Here is a 14,942-nt window from a genome sequence, read left to right on the forward strand (position 1 = left end):
TTTTAAAGAAAAACACTATGAATCACAACACTTGGGATAAAATGGTGAGAACTGACAACACTGTAATGGCCAGTGCAAGCTGGTATCTGTCGCCTTTGTGGGCCACCTCTCCATGCTAAAGATGAAGGTGGCTACAGATACATTGTAAGTTCCTTTGGGCCACAAACAGGGTAGCCATCTGTACTTCAAGAAGATAAAATATGACCGCATGAAAAGGGAAAGACACAGCTAGTTTTCAAGGGAGAGCAGTTGCTGCCTAGCCAGTTAGTCCCCATTCTGTATGTGTGCAAGTGATTGTTCCTTCCTAATTGCAGTACTTTTCATTTGTCCTTGCTGAATTTCATCTTACTGATTTGAAGACCAATTCTGCAATTTATTAAGATGCTTTTGAATTCTAATCCTATCCTCCAAAGTGTTTGCAACCCCTCCCAGCATGAAGTCACCAGCAAATTTTAAAAGTGTATACTCCATCACCCAGATCATTAATGAAAATACAGGTATTGAATAATACTGGACCCAGGACAAACCCCTGTGGGTCCTCCCAGTTTGACAGTGTACCATAAATAAACTAGGGAAATAAAACCTACATGGAACTACTATAAGGTGGCTGCATAACTGGTTGAAAAACCATTACCAGAGAGTAGTTATCAGTGGTTCACAGTCAAACTGGAAGGGCATAACCAGTGGGGTCCCCCAGCGATCAGTTCTGGGTCTGGTTCTATTCAATATCTACATCACTTATTTAGATAATGACAGAGAGTACACTTAAACATTTTTGGATGATACTATGCTGGGAGGGGTTGCAAGTGCTTTGGAGGATAGGATTAAAATTCAAAAGGATCTGGACAAACTGGAGAAATAGTCTGAAGAAAATAGGATGCAATTCAGTAAGGACAAATGCAAAGTACTGCACTTAGGAAGGAACAATCAGTTGCACACATAAAAAATGGGAAATGACTACCTAGGAAAGAGTACTGTGGAAAGGAATCTGGAGATCATAGTGCAGGGGTGGGCAAACTACAGCCCCGGGGCCGCATTCGGCCCTTCAGACATTTTAATCCAGCCCTCGAGCTCCCACCGGGGAGGAGGGTCCGGGGCTTGCCCCCCTCCGGTGCTCCAGCCGGGGAATGGGGTCAAAGGCTTTTCCTGCTCCGTGCGTGCCGTGGCTCCACGTGGCTCCTGGAAGCAGTGGCATGTTCCCCCTCCAGTTCCCACACGTAGGGGCAGCCAAGGGGCTCTGCACGCTGCCCCCATCCCAAGTCCCAACCCCGCAGCTCCCATTGGCTGGGAACCATGGCCAATGGGAGCTGCAGGTGCAGCGCCTGTAGATGGGGCAGCGCGCAGAGCCACCTGGCCACGCCTCCACGTAGAAGCCGGAGGGAGGACATGCCGCTGCTTCTGGGAGCTGCTTGAGATAAGCGCCACCTGTAGCCTGCACCCCTGACCCCTTTCAACCCCCTGCCCCAGCACTGATCCCCCCTCCTGCCCTCCGAACCCCTTAGTCCCAGCCCGGAGCCCCCTCCCGCACACTGAACTTCTCATTTCTGGACCCACCACAGAGCCTGCCCCCGCAGCCAGAGCCCTCACCTCCTCCCGCACCCCAACCCCCAATTTCGCGAGCATTCATGGCTCGCCATACAATTTCCATACCCAGATATGGCCCTTGGGCCAAAATGTTTGCCCACCCCTGTCATAGTGGATCACAAGTTAAATGTGAATCAACAGTGTAACACTGTTGCAAAAAAAACAAACATCATTCTGGGATGTATTAGCAGGAGTGATGTAAACAAGACGTGAGAAGTAATTCTTCCGCTCTACTCCGCACTGATTAGGCCTCAAATAGATATTGTGTCCGATTCTGGGTGCCACATTGCAGGAAAAATGTGGACAAATTGGAGAAAGTCCAGAAAAGAGCAAGAAAAATGATCCAAAGGTCTAGAAAACATGACCTATGAGAGAAGATTGAAAAAATTGGGTTTGTTTAGTCTGGAGAAGAAAAGACTGAGAGGGGAAATAATAACAGTTTTCAAATACATAAAAGGTTGTTGTTCTCCTAAACCTCTGAGGATAGGACAAGAAGCAATGGGCTTAAATTGCAGCAAGGGCAATTTAGTTTGGACATTAGGAAAAAACTTCCTGTCACAGTAGTTAAGCACTGGAATAAATTGCCTAGGGAGATTGTGGTATCTCCATCATTGGAGATTTTTAAGAGCAGGTTAGACTAACACCTGTCAGGGATGGTCTAGATAATACTTAGTCCTGCCATGAGTGCAGGGGACTGGATTAGATGACTTCTCGAGGTCCCTTCCAGTCCTTCAATTCTAAGACTGATAACTGCTTTTTGAGTACAGTCTTTCAACCAGACGGTGAGTGTCAGCATGGCATTTGTATGTTGTCTTAGTCTCTTCTAACTGGTGCCTGAGTCCTTGATGCACTTGCATAGGTGCTGGAACTAGGTGTGCCGCTGCACCCCCTGGCTTGAAGTGGTTTCCATTATATACAGAGTTTACAGCTTGAGTCAAGTGCTCTCAGCACCCCCACTATACAAATTCTGTAGACAACCAGGCCATAGGCAGCCCTGTGTACTTGGTGAATGTTGAGGAAGATTTTGAGCTGATACCAAGAGTGGAGCCCATAATTTGTGAAGAAAAGGGTCTGTTGATTCAGGGCATGTGTGGAGTTGTAGGCGAATTCGGTGTGGGGAATGAGTTCCAGCCAATCGTCCTGGTAGTTTAGTAAGCAGCCTAGGTCCTGCTTCAGGACTTGATTGACTCACTCAACAGTTGAGGTATGAGGTTTGATGCCAAAAAGATGCAGAAATTCCCACAAAAAGCAAGAAATGAACGGGGACTCCCAGTTGGATACTATGCTTGTGGACAACCCATGAAGGTGAAAGATGTTGTCTTTGAATAGACAGGCTATTTCCTGGGTTGTGGAGAGGCCGCAACATGGTATAAAATGTGCCATCTTCATCAGGAGATCAACTACTACTAGAATCCTGGTGTACTCTTGGAAGGGCAGCAAGCCCTGATTCCTGATACCTAGAATAATAAAAAGACAGACATCTTTTTTGTATTTTTTAAAATCTAAATAAATAACTAGATAAAAACTGGCACTCTTCATGGTGCTGTTATTTGCATGTTATTTAATTATTTTTGTTCCTAGTACAATTATTGTTTTTTTTCTATTATGGTAGTTCCTAGCAATCCCATCCGGGAATCAGAGCACTATTGTGCTAGGCACTGTACATACATATAATAAAAAAGACAGTACCTGCTCTAAACAGCTCAGTATATAAAAGGTTTGATAGCCCTGGAGACTGCAGTCCTCTACCCACAGAATAGGTACAGCATGAGCAGTGGCAGTGCAAGCCTCACTTTAGCTGTTTAGCAGATGTACCTAAACTCTGACTGGAAAGGATCACCTCTAGGAACAAAAGGGAACTTTGGCTTCATGGCCCATGTAGATCCTTGGGCAGTCTACTGACACTCACAGCAAGGAAGCCAATTAATGTCAGTCAGGTGGTAGTTTTTTTGTATATACACCTGCCATTAAGCACTAGACAACTCTCAGCTTTTCAGCAGCCTCTGAAATGAGTTATCAGATCATAACAAACTTTTGGACACTACCCCCATGTGCTGTATTTGAACTGGCACCCAAATAGCGAGAAGCTCCATCTCCCATTACCAGTCCCCCACACGCACAATTCTAAAGTGTATGCACAGAGAATACACTCCCTACACTAATGCAGAACTGCAAGGCTTGAATTACTTATGAAATATGAGTGGGTTGCTATTGGGTTTACAGTAAATGGTGCTAGGAGAATTCCTTGAAATTCTTCTGGCTTTAGAACAATATGAAACCACAGAACAAAGTACCCACTGAAGTAACACCAAGTAACTCTGAAAAAATGCTGGGCAATGCAGGGCAAAGATTTAAAAGCACATCACTGAAAAAAAGACAGACAGAAGGACTTGACTTACAGACCCAGTGTCTACTTTGACACTGGCCTTTGTGAATTTGTCAGACGTAGCATTAAAACAAGATGATAGTTTTGCTGCTTGAATGTTCTTTTTGTTTAACCATAATTTATTTTAAATGCAGAATATTTTCAGGGTATATGACAATGGTGTGACATTGCACTCCCTATGTTTATGGAAATATGCTTATGAGTGTGAATATAATGTAAACTGGAATATGTTTTATGCAAAAGGTTTCTTGTAAGGTATCATTACAAAGCTTATAATCTACTGAGTGTGTTCATCCTATTTGTATGTATGTATCATTCTTGTATCTGAAACTAGAAATATGAAGTTAACTCTGAGCTCCTACTGTAATTATGCAAAGTGTGGGCCATTAATGTTGGTTTAGAATCTTGATGGCACCCATTCACTAGGACAATTGGCTGTAAATGGCTCTGTTTAGCTACAAGCTTCCTGTGTATGTGAAGTGGGTAACAAAGTCTCACAGGACATGTGAACATGTCAAATGATACTGGAATCCATCTTAAACCTGGTGCTTTTCCATTTAGAAGGAAGGGTGGGAACCCAGAGAGAGACCAAGGATTCCTGCCTTGGGCCAAAGCTATAAAAGGGGTGGAGCAGAACAAGGGGGGCTGCAGTCATGAGAAATCCCCAAGTTACCACCTGAGCTGGAACTAACAAGAACTGTACCAGGGGAAAGGATTGGGCCGAGACTAGGAAGGAGTCTAGTCTGTGAAAGAAGCTTATTGGAACATCTCTGAGGGTGAGATTTACCTGTATTCAGTTTCTAAATGTATTAGGCTTAGACTTGCGTGTTTTGTTTTATTTTACTTGGTGACTTACTTTGTTCTGTCTGTTATTACTTGGAATCACTTAAATCCTGCTTTTTATTCTTAATAAAATCACTTTTGTTTATTATTGAACCCAGAGTAAGTGATTAATACCTGGGAGAGCAAACAGCTGTGCATCTCTCTCTATCAGTGTTATAGAGGGCAGACAATTTATGAGTTTACCCTGTATAAGCTTTATACAGAGTAAAATGGATTTATTTGAGGTTTGGATCCCCTTGGGAGACAGGAGTACCTGCTGAGTGGTTTTCAGTTAAAGCCTGCAGCTTTGGGGACATAGTTCAGACCCTGGGTCTGTGTTGCATGTCTGGCTCCACAAGACAGGGTTCTGGAGTCCCAAGCTGACAGGGAAAACAGGCTCAGAGGTAGTTTCAGCACATCAGGTGACAGTCCCAAGGGGGGTCTCTGTGACCGAACGCGTCACAAATGGTCTCACATTTCTATAGCCCATTCCATCCCAAAGGATTTCAGAGCACTGTATTGTCAACAAGGAGGTGCTATTCTCTCTTCTGTACTCCTGAGTCCTGACATCTGATCTAGCACACAATTCAATATTCTTCATATATATAGCACCCTGACCTTTTCATCTCTTTGCAACATCATACTATGTACAAATAATAATACAATGTACATTAATGTTTAATGGAGTTTATGTAATGATCAATGATTAAAACTAGTTCTATCTATCTTGATATTTCTGGAGTGCCTTTAATCTTGATATCTAAGCACTGGTTCATACAACGTGCATATGAAAGGTAATACATATGTTAAATAAAGACTCCTTCAGAGCCGTTATGTTCTGTAATGCCATTCCCTACTCCAAGACCCAGCTCCCCAGCATCTAACGTGCAGAATGCAATATGGATCCGAAGAAGTGGGCATTAGCCCACGAAAGCTTATGCTCTAATAAATTTGTTAGTCTCTAAGGTGCCACAAGTACTCCTGTTCTTTTGGCAGATACAGACTAACACGGCTGCTACTCTGAAACCTGTCAGAATGCTAATGTCGATCTTCTCATACTTTTCGTCACTGTCAATGGATTTGAACCAATGAGCTAAGTGAAAAGCTCTGTGTTTACCATTGGAAATCCCCAAAGTCATCTTCCCTCACAAAGACACTGTGGGCCTTAACGGGATAATAGCTGTAAAGCATGTTGAGATCCTTAGATGAAAGCTGCTACAGAAGTGCACACTGTATTTGTGCCCTGTGTCTATACCAGACCACAAATACCGTATGTCTTTTGAGTTCTGAACCTCACATCTATTTAATTTGCCAAATGTTCATCCCTTTTCTGAATAATTACTGCAGCCATTCAACCTGATGCTAGCTGAGGTGCATATTCCAATAATTATATTGATATAGACTCAGAGAATTTAAGGTCCGAAGAAACCATCATGATCATCTAGTCTGATCTGCTGCACATTGCAGGCCTCAGAACCTCACCCACCCATTCCTGAAATAGACCCCTAACCTCTGGCTGAGTTATCGAAGTCCTCAAATTATAATTTAAAGACTTCAAGTTACAGACAGTCTGTCATTTACATACACAATGTATGCTGTATACATAAACATGGGTTGTGCAGGGGATTTTGTGCTCATAAACAGTGTCATGAAAATGGAGCTGGAGGGTTATTTTCTTTAAAAACCCTAAACTGTGAACTGGCTTATATCTTCCTTAGAGCACTCCCTTCAATTAGGCTGTTGTCCATGCATATAGTTTTCATAACTACAGCTAAAGATATGCATTGACTACAGAAAAAAAAAATGACCTGGCTTGTATCATTTTCTTACTAGAGCAGAGAAGATCTAATTGATATGGTAATTACAGTGATGACTGCAGCTGATGACCTGTCCAGACTAGAGTTCCCAACATTGCTAACAGTGTTGGAGTACAAACTGCAAAAACTTGAGGGGGGGGGGAAACATTGGGCATTAAAGGGCTCCTTGCTTGGCACTGTTAGAGTATCATCACACCCTCACAATGCTTTATTAGAGTCATCAGTTCAAGGATTCATGGGAAGAAGGACAAAAATCTTGCCAACATCTAACAAGCTTCCTGAAAAAAAAGACTTGCAATATAGTTCTATACCAGGATGATAGAACAGAAGAATTATTATAAGAATGCCAAACAGGACCTCCATAGCAAGCGGGAGAGAATGTTGGCTTCTAAACATAAGGTAACAGCTATTCTATATGCCCCAAGGTCATACATTATAACCACACTTGGGGTTCAGTCCCAAAGGAGGAACAGCAGATAAACAAAAACAGGGAGGTCACTAGCTGTATGCTTCTTGAGAACATCTGGAATGCTACTGACAGTGCTGCAGCATTGGTAGAAGAAACACAAAAGCCCACCTAATTATTAATAAAGAAAAACATACAGGCTTCAGCTGGTGGCTACATCTCAGTGGCACAGAAGGAACTGTTCAGTGAACAAGAATGACCATGTGATCAGAAAGCCATGGAGATTCAGACATAGTAGCAACTGACAGATGCCCAATAAGAGGCAAAATAATCCTCTCCTCTGTCATGGCGGGGGAGAGGAGGGAGAGAGTCATTGACTGACCTCTGCCCTACTTGACTCCCTCTGTGGTTTATCAATTGGCTGGATAAGTTTGTGGGCTTTGGCTTTGATTGATATTATGTTTTATTAGCATTTGATTTTCAAAAAGAAAAAAAAGATCACCAGTAGCCACTGGCCTCAGTGGAGCCAGATGCCTGTTCCTATGGCAGGAAGCAGTAATCTTTTATAACTGTAACCCCACATAAGGTAACTGGGACCAGGGAAATAAAAAGAAGTCTTTTATCAGCACTTATGTGTATTGCACACTTACTGCAGTTGCCACACTGAAAAAAATAGTGATGATAAAAGTATCTGCAGACTCACTAAAAATCTAGCCATTTACAGGATAGTGTCAAGTAGGCTCCCATTTTAATTTTTGAGCAAGGCTTTAGAAAACCTAACAGGATCAATTTGTGAAGTCCTGGGGTTTGATGTTGTTCTTACTCAGGCAAAACACTCACTGATTGGAATGAGTGTTTTGACTGAATAAGGACTTCACGATTTTGAGAAATAGAAATAATTTTTTTCATTTTTTTAATTTCATTGAAAATAGCATTTTTGTTTGGTTTCAAGCCTTCCTCAACAGCACAGAACTGATAACCTAATTCAACTGGCATGCACAAAACCCAGCAAGTTGGACTGGATGCAGAAAGTGAAAATGAAAAGCCTAGTTTCATTGTTCAAGATGAATGAAAGTGCAAAATTAAACAAACAGCAGCAGTGGTGGAAAGCAAATGAATGATTTATGTTTCTTTCCATTTGAATAATCAAAGGTATTATTAATGGCTAAGGTAAGAGATTTTCTTTTAATGCATAATTTTCATCTCAACTGTGCCCCTTTGTTCAAATAATCTCTGTTCTTCAGCACCTTCTACATACTTCACACAGATTTCTTAACCTTCTATGGAATGTTAATATGTTAATTTCATCACTTTCTCAGGCACCTAATTACCCAGGCAGCCAACTGATTGGAGGGCTTCCTCCCTGCTGTCCTTTCATGTTATTCTTTACCAGTGCTTGTTGCCTGGTAACCCTAAGTCCCCTTCTTTCCCTCCCACTAATTTTACACGACTTGTTTCCCTACCAACATTCATATCCTCAGTGGTGTCTTTCTTGTCCGACTGTGACTCCCTAGCACCGCCTCTTGAAGGTCATCAAGTGACCAAAATGTTGATCAGAGCCTATTTTTTTGTCACTCAGCAAGATTAGAATCACTTGTAATTACCTTTTCTGTTTAAATGAACAACCATTTGCACAGCTGGATAAGCAGAGACTTCACCCTCCTACCCCTTTCATTCTGAGCCCCGGGCAAGACCAATCATTCTCTCCCTTGGGCCAACATGGAAGGCACCTGCATGAAGCTCTCCGTGGGGTCAGGAATCCATGGCTTGGGAGGGGTGGGTGAGGGCAGGGTGCTCAGCATCCCTACATCCCAGAGGGAATCTGGCAGAAAGTCGCCCTTCCCACCACTGTGTTCCCCGTGAGTCCCCTTCATTCCCATGTTCCCCAACCTCCTGAAATTGTCCAGCACCCCTATACTCCTCCTGAGCTCCCAGTCCTCCACCCTCCTATGTTCCCCAATGTAGCATTCACCCTCATGCTTCTTCAATCCCCAACTGCTTCCTTACATTTGCAAACCTATCACATCCCCCATGCCTTGCCTGTACCCCATAGCCGTGCATGTCCCACTCTGATTCCTCCTGCTCCCCACTCCCTTCTCCTGTCCCATTTTACTCTCCTGCCACCACATATTCTCTTTCCTGCTCCACCCCCCCCACCCCCCCCACACACACACTCGAAGTGAAGTCCCTTTCATTAAAACAGCAACTGTTCACGTCCTAACATCCACCTTGGTACTTCAGAACAAATACAATGTAGTATTCAGTTCTCCAGCAGTGTAATGTTAAAGAGGCTGATTATGCTTGTAAAGTATAATATTGTGCTGAATGTAAAATAGAATGTTAAAGGGTCCACTTGGAAGTTGGATTGGCTCATAAACCACTACCAAATCTGAGAACAGAGTTAAGGTTGTTTGGATCCTGATCATTTGGATGTTTTCTGTTTAATAGTCTATGTGCTTGGTAGTAGAGTTGGTGTCAGAAATGTTCCTATAACATTAATGATTTCCAAATGTTTAGGGCGGAACGTCAGGAGTGTCAAAGTGACCTTAATGCCTTCCTCAGACCTTGGGCCAGCCAGAGATGAACAAACAATCACCACAAGTTAGAGCAGCCTGTCCTAAACTACACCAGCTAGAATGGCTCCTGAGGGACCAGTCCAGTGGTTGGAAGTTAGCAAAAAGCATCATGCTCCAGCCTTCACTCTTCATCCAAAACATACCCACCCCACAATGGCCCTGCACGGTCTGCAAGGAAGGGGTGTGATCAGGAGGAGCCAGTGAAAAGCCCATTACACCAACTTCACACAATTTCGGGATTCAGTTAGGGCTGGTGAGGGTCCCTGTATGCTGCTCCGCAGGGCAAAGACATCTTAGAAGGGGTTGGGGTTCTCATCCTAATGTTCAGGTTTTTAAAATATGTTTTAGTACTATTGATGCTGTATCAGTTATTGAATTCCATCAGCAATCTCAATTATAACTTAATTCTTTTTTTTCCCCCGTTATTTACTAGATATTGATAATGTTTCCAGAATAGAGTAGGTGAAAAAGTTAACTTGTACATATTATTTGGCATAACCTTTTTCCACTGATACCAACAGAGAATGACGTTTACTCCAATAATGTTGATGGAGAATGTACTTTATGCCACTGAATCAAATACCTTACTCTCTTATGATGACCTCCTGATTCCAATGCTAGATCGAGTGGCAGCTCCAGCTCTCCACCTCCAAGCACCCAGGAGCCTCATCTTCAGGGCCTGTAGAAAAGAAATGAATTAGTAGTTGAAGATTAGGTAAGCCCTAGGGCGTGGGGCTGGGAAATGTGCTGATCCTTTGAAACAATAAGATGTGCTATATTAACACCGTATATACCTGTCAAGGAAACCAGCAGCGTCAAAGCTTTATTTGCCAGGTGATTAAAATTTGTGATGCAACACATATGACTACTGAATCATACTGGGGGAATAAATGTAAGTGAATAGAAGGAACTAGAGGGCAGAATTTTCAAAGGCTTGTGTGGGGAAACTAGCAATTTAGGCAGCTAGAAGGAATTTTTTGCCTCCTTTGTCTACACAAGGCATTTTCTAGAAAGAGGATTTGCTTGGCCACAAAGGGCCTTGTGCCCATGGGCGGTAAGGTTGCAGCCTTATCCTCCTTTTCACCCAGAAGCTGCTGCATGGGGCTGGAGTTCCATGAATAGAGAAGAGGCTAATTTCCTCATAAAATCCACAGGAAATCCTCACAAAGTGTAATAATACGGACTCTTATATGGATTTACTCCATGCTGTAGAACTCCTCTGTGCAGGGAGGAGAGTATCAGTAGAGCCAGAGGGTTGGGCCTGGAGCCAATGTAGAGGCCCAAGGGACCTCTGTTAAAATAGCTCAGGCCTGCAGCTCATGGGGGATCCTCACTTTTGGGGTATGTGCTTCCTCTTTTATTTCCTAAAAGAGGAGCAAACTTCCCCTGACAGATAATTGTCTAGGAAATCCCACAAGAGGAACCTTGTGGAGTTTCCAGTCTCCTACCTGGGTTTTTGCCAGATAGGATAGCCTGGGCTTTTGTGAATACCACACCACTCAACCAAGTGTCATGTGATCAAGGCTGACAAGGTGTTCAGCCACCCGAGATTGAGCAATAACAGAACTGTGATGCCCTTAGATGTCTGGGGCTGCACACATGCTACATTGACAGTGGGAGGAGGGATAGCTCAGTGGTTTGAGCATTGGCCTGCTAAACCCAGGGTTGTGTGTTCAATCCTTGAGGGGGCCACTTAGGGATCTAGGGCAAAATCAGTACTTGGTCCTGCTAGTGAAGGCAGGGGGCTGGACTCAATGACCTTTCAAGGTCCCTTCCAGCTCTAGGAGATAGGACAGGTATTTCCCCCTCTGCTGTGTAAGGATGCAATATTACCTTTGCAGTGTGAGACTATGGCTAAACTACAGCTAAAGTCGACATCAGTTATGTCACTCAAGGGTGGGAATTAGCCACTCCCTGAGTGAAATACGCCAACTTAAGTGCTGGTGTGCATAGAGCTATGTCAGGGCACAGCTTCTCCTGCTCACATAGCTACTGCTGCTCGTGGGGGCTGGAGTAAATAAGCCGACTTAGAGCAGCTACACTAGAGTGTTTACAGCAGCAGAGCCGCACCAGTGCAGCTATGCCGCTGTAAGCTCTGTAGTGTAGCCATAGCCTCAGCCTATAGATCCGGGAGAGACTGCAGATGTAAACCTACCCTCACTGTATGCAATGCCAGTAACAGTCCAGCTCAAGAGGTAAAGAAACTGCCACTGGGATGCAGACAAGTGCTTTCCAATACATTTCACACATCAGCAAAGCTCCATTTGGTGGCATTCTCTCCGCTAGACCAGATGGGGCTGGTTGCTTAGCATTTTACAGCAGGAGTTTAGGAGCAGGAAAAAAGTTTAATTAGGCTTCCAACACAGAGAAGTATGATATCTTCCAAATAAATAACTAACCTGCGCTTACGCAAAGCGCCTCATCTGTATAATTAAAAACTGCATAGACGTGCTCTGCTTTGCACAGCGCATTGAAGTCAGTTGGTATGCAGCTACTTTATAGTGTATGCTAATAGCTCAGTGGTTTGAGCATTGGCCTGCTAAACTCAGGGTTTGTGAATTCAATCCTTGAGGGGGCCATTTAGGGATCTGGGGCAAAAAATCTCTCTGGGGATTGGTCCTGCTTTGAGCAGGGGGTTGGACTAGATGACCTCCTGAGGTCCCTTCCAACCCTGATATTCTATGATAGCTGCACATCTGGCAGAAATCAGTCCCATTATTCTATAGATGCAATGGGTCACGTAGCAAGGAACACTTAGGGTCTTATTCAACTGAACAAGCAAAATGTTTCTTATGTGCATCTGGAGTTTTTCTTCTGTTTTAAATATTTTCATTCATTAAGGGGAAAAATAAGACATGGAAGAGGGGATAACATAACAAGTTACACTCAGCCTACTGGAGTTAGATGCACTGCTAAGCTTTGGGGTGGCAGGAGCAAGGTGTTGGTTCAGGCCCAGCTCTGCTGTAGGCACAATCAAACCTTTTAGGGTATGGCTACACTGCAGCTGGAAGGTGTAATTCTTCTTCGAGTGATTGCTCACACGCCTTCCACAATAGGGTGTGCGTGCTCGCCACGTGCACTGGTGTCGGAAGTTTTTCCCCTAGCAGTACCCATAGGGGAGCGCCCCTAGTGACCCCTGGAGTGGCGCCTCCATGGCACGGTATAAGGGGTGCTGCTTGCTTCCCCCACCCTCAGTTCCTTTTTGCCACCAGTGACGGTGCTACTGAACTGCTCTGCTCCAGCTTTCCGGTAGCTTGTCCCCAGAACTCTTGTTCGGTCAGTGTATGTGACCTGTAGTTATTACTCGATTAGTTTTAGTTCAGTTTAGCTAGTGCACCCAGCCCGGGGCATGCCCCACGCCCCAGGTTTTAAGTCGTGCAACACTTGTAAGCGCCCAATACCACTGAGTGAGCCACACGCAGACTGTTTACGCTATTTGGTTGAAACTCATCTCAGCGATCGCTGTAAGATTTGCAAGTCGTTTAAGCCTTAGACCAAGAGAGACATTAGGCTCCGGGCTATCCTCATGGAGTCAGCATTGACCCCGGCTCCGGCGTGCCGCTCCGAGTCAACACCAGGCACTGCGATGTCAGTGCGCGGCAACCCCCCAGTGCCATCTACTAGTCGGCATCGCTCCCCATAAACAGGGCACGCCAAGAAGGCTAAGAAGAGGCCTTCTCTGCTGCGGCACCGCAGTAAATCTGGGGCAGAGACTAGACCCATGTTGGGCAGTCCTTGATCCCCATTGGCCTCCAGGCCTCCAACTCAAGTCGAGCGAAGTAGCCCGGCCCATTCAGAGCAGGCTTCCCCAGATGTCCGGATGCCCTCCACACCGGAGGCCCTGCAGGTGGCCCGGGACGTCATGTCCATGCTGGTACCAGGAGCACCGCCAATGTTGGTTCCACGCTCCAGAGGCAAGCTGCCGCTGGGATCTCCGCAGTCACCCCCGACTCGGTACCGGTCTCGGTCAAGGGAACGTTCCTGACGCCGTTTGCCACTCAGCAACCGTTCCGTCCACTCCCACCAGGTTGTCTGGCTGGGTTCCATCTGACCGAGACTCCAGGCACTGCTCCGCCTTGCGGAACGAACACCGACGGGACCGAAGCAGATGCCACCGAAGGTCCTCATCTCGGAGGGGCTATCGTAGCCGGTCGCAACACAAACATCGACGCCATTCCCGTTCGTCGTCTCACTCCAGGACCCCGCCATGGCACCGCCTCTGCAGCCCCGGGTGTCGATCTCTGGCGAGTCGCCGTCACGGATCCGCCTGTCGGAGCCAATCGCCGAGCAGCTGTTACCGACAGTACCAGTCCTCCACATCGAGGTTGTGGTCTCGGGGTCGGCACCGCTACCGGTGCCAACGCTCCTCCCGGTCCAGGGACAGTGGCAGGTCGTACATCAGCCCGGCCTCCCTTCGTATCCGTCCATCAATGGGTCAGGCCAGCCAGGCCGAACAGCCCACTCCCCCGGCGCCACAGCAGGTGCAGTGGCACCGGGCCCTGTGGCTGGCGCAAGGGTACCAGTGGGCACTGTGGCCCCCGACGCAGCCCCCGATGAGAGTTCACTTGGTGGCCGGAGCCTCAGAAGGGCCGTCGGCCTCCCTCTCCTGGCCTCCGAGGAAGGAGTCGGTGGGACGTATATCCTTGACACTGTGCCTGGAGATCGACCAGGTGGTGGATCCACTGGTGCTGGTGGACACAAAAAGTATGGCGCCGGCCTCCTCGCCCTTCCTTGATGAGGCAATTACGGCCCCTCCTCCCTCCATCCTGCAGGAGAACTCTAAGGCCCACCAAGAACTATTAAAAAAAGAGTGGCATCAAGCCTCAACCTCCAGGCAGAAGAGGTGGAGGAGCCCTCGGACTTCCTGTTTAACGTACTGTCCGCCTCAGTATCGGGCAGGATGGCCTTGCCTCTCCACGAAGGGGTGGCAAAAATTTCAAATGCCCTGTGGCAAACCCCGGCCTTGTTGGCCCCCCATCTCTAAGAGAATGGAACACAAGTACTTTGTGCCCGCCAACGGGCATAAATACCTATACACCCACCCTGCCCCTAACTCCCTGGTGGTCAAGTTGGTCAACCACAGGGAGCGGCAGGGCCAACCTGCCCCTATTCCGAAAAATAAAGATTCAAGGAGGCTGGACTCATTTGGAAGGAAAATTTATTCGTCCTTGAGCTTCCAGTAACGGGTGGCAAACCATCAGGCTCTCCTGGGCCAGTAATGAGTTCAACTTGTGGGGCTCTTTGTCCAAGTTTGAGGACTTCCTCCAGGAGCATGACAGGATTGAATTCAAAGCGCTGGTGGAGGAGGGTACAGTGGCTGCCAGGGCAACCCTGCAGGCAGCGTCGGATGC

General features: G+C 46.0%; 1 long non-coding RNA gene across 2 annotated transcripts in view; it reads right to left on the reverse strand.

Moving 5' to 3' along the window:
- Nucleotides 1-1,610: 1,610 nt before the first annotated feature.
- LOC112060177 (uncharacterized) overlaps nt 1,611-14,942 on the reverse strand; it is a 33,512-nt gene continuing 20,180 nt past the window's right edge. For both annotated transcript variants that reach the window (XR_010600627.1, XR_010600626.1), the window contains 2 exons: nt 10,175-10,270; nt 1,611-3,041 (listed from right to left, as the gene is read on the reverse strand). This is a non-coding gene — a long non-coding RNA (uncharacterized LOC112060177). The remainder of the gene's footprint in view (nt 3,042-10,174; nt 10,271-14,942) is intronic.

The sequence above is a fragment of the Chrysemys picta genome, chromosome 4 (assembly GCF_011386835.1).
Source record: "Chrysemys picta bellii isolate R12L10 chromosome 4, ASM1138683v2, whole genome shotgun sequence".
NCBI lineage: Eukaryota > Metazoa > Chordata > Testudines > Emydidae > Chrysemys > Chrysemys picta.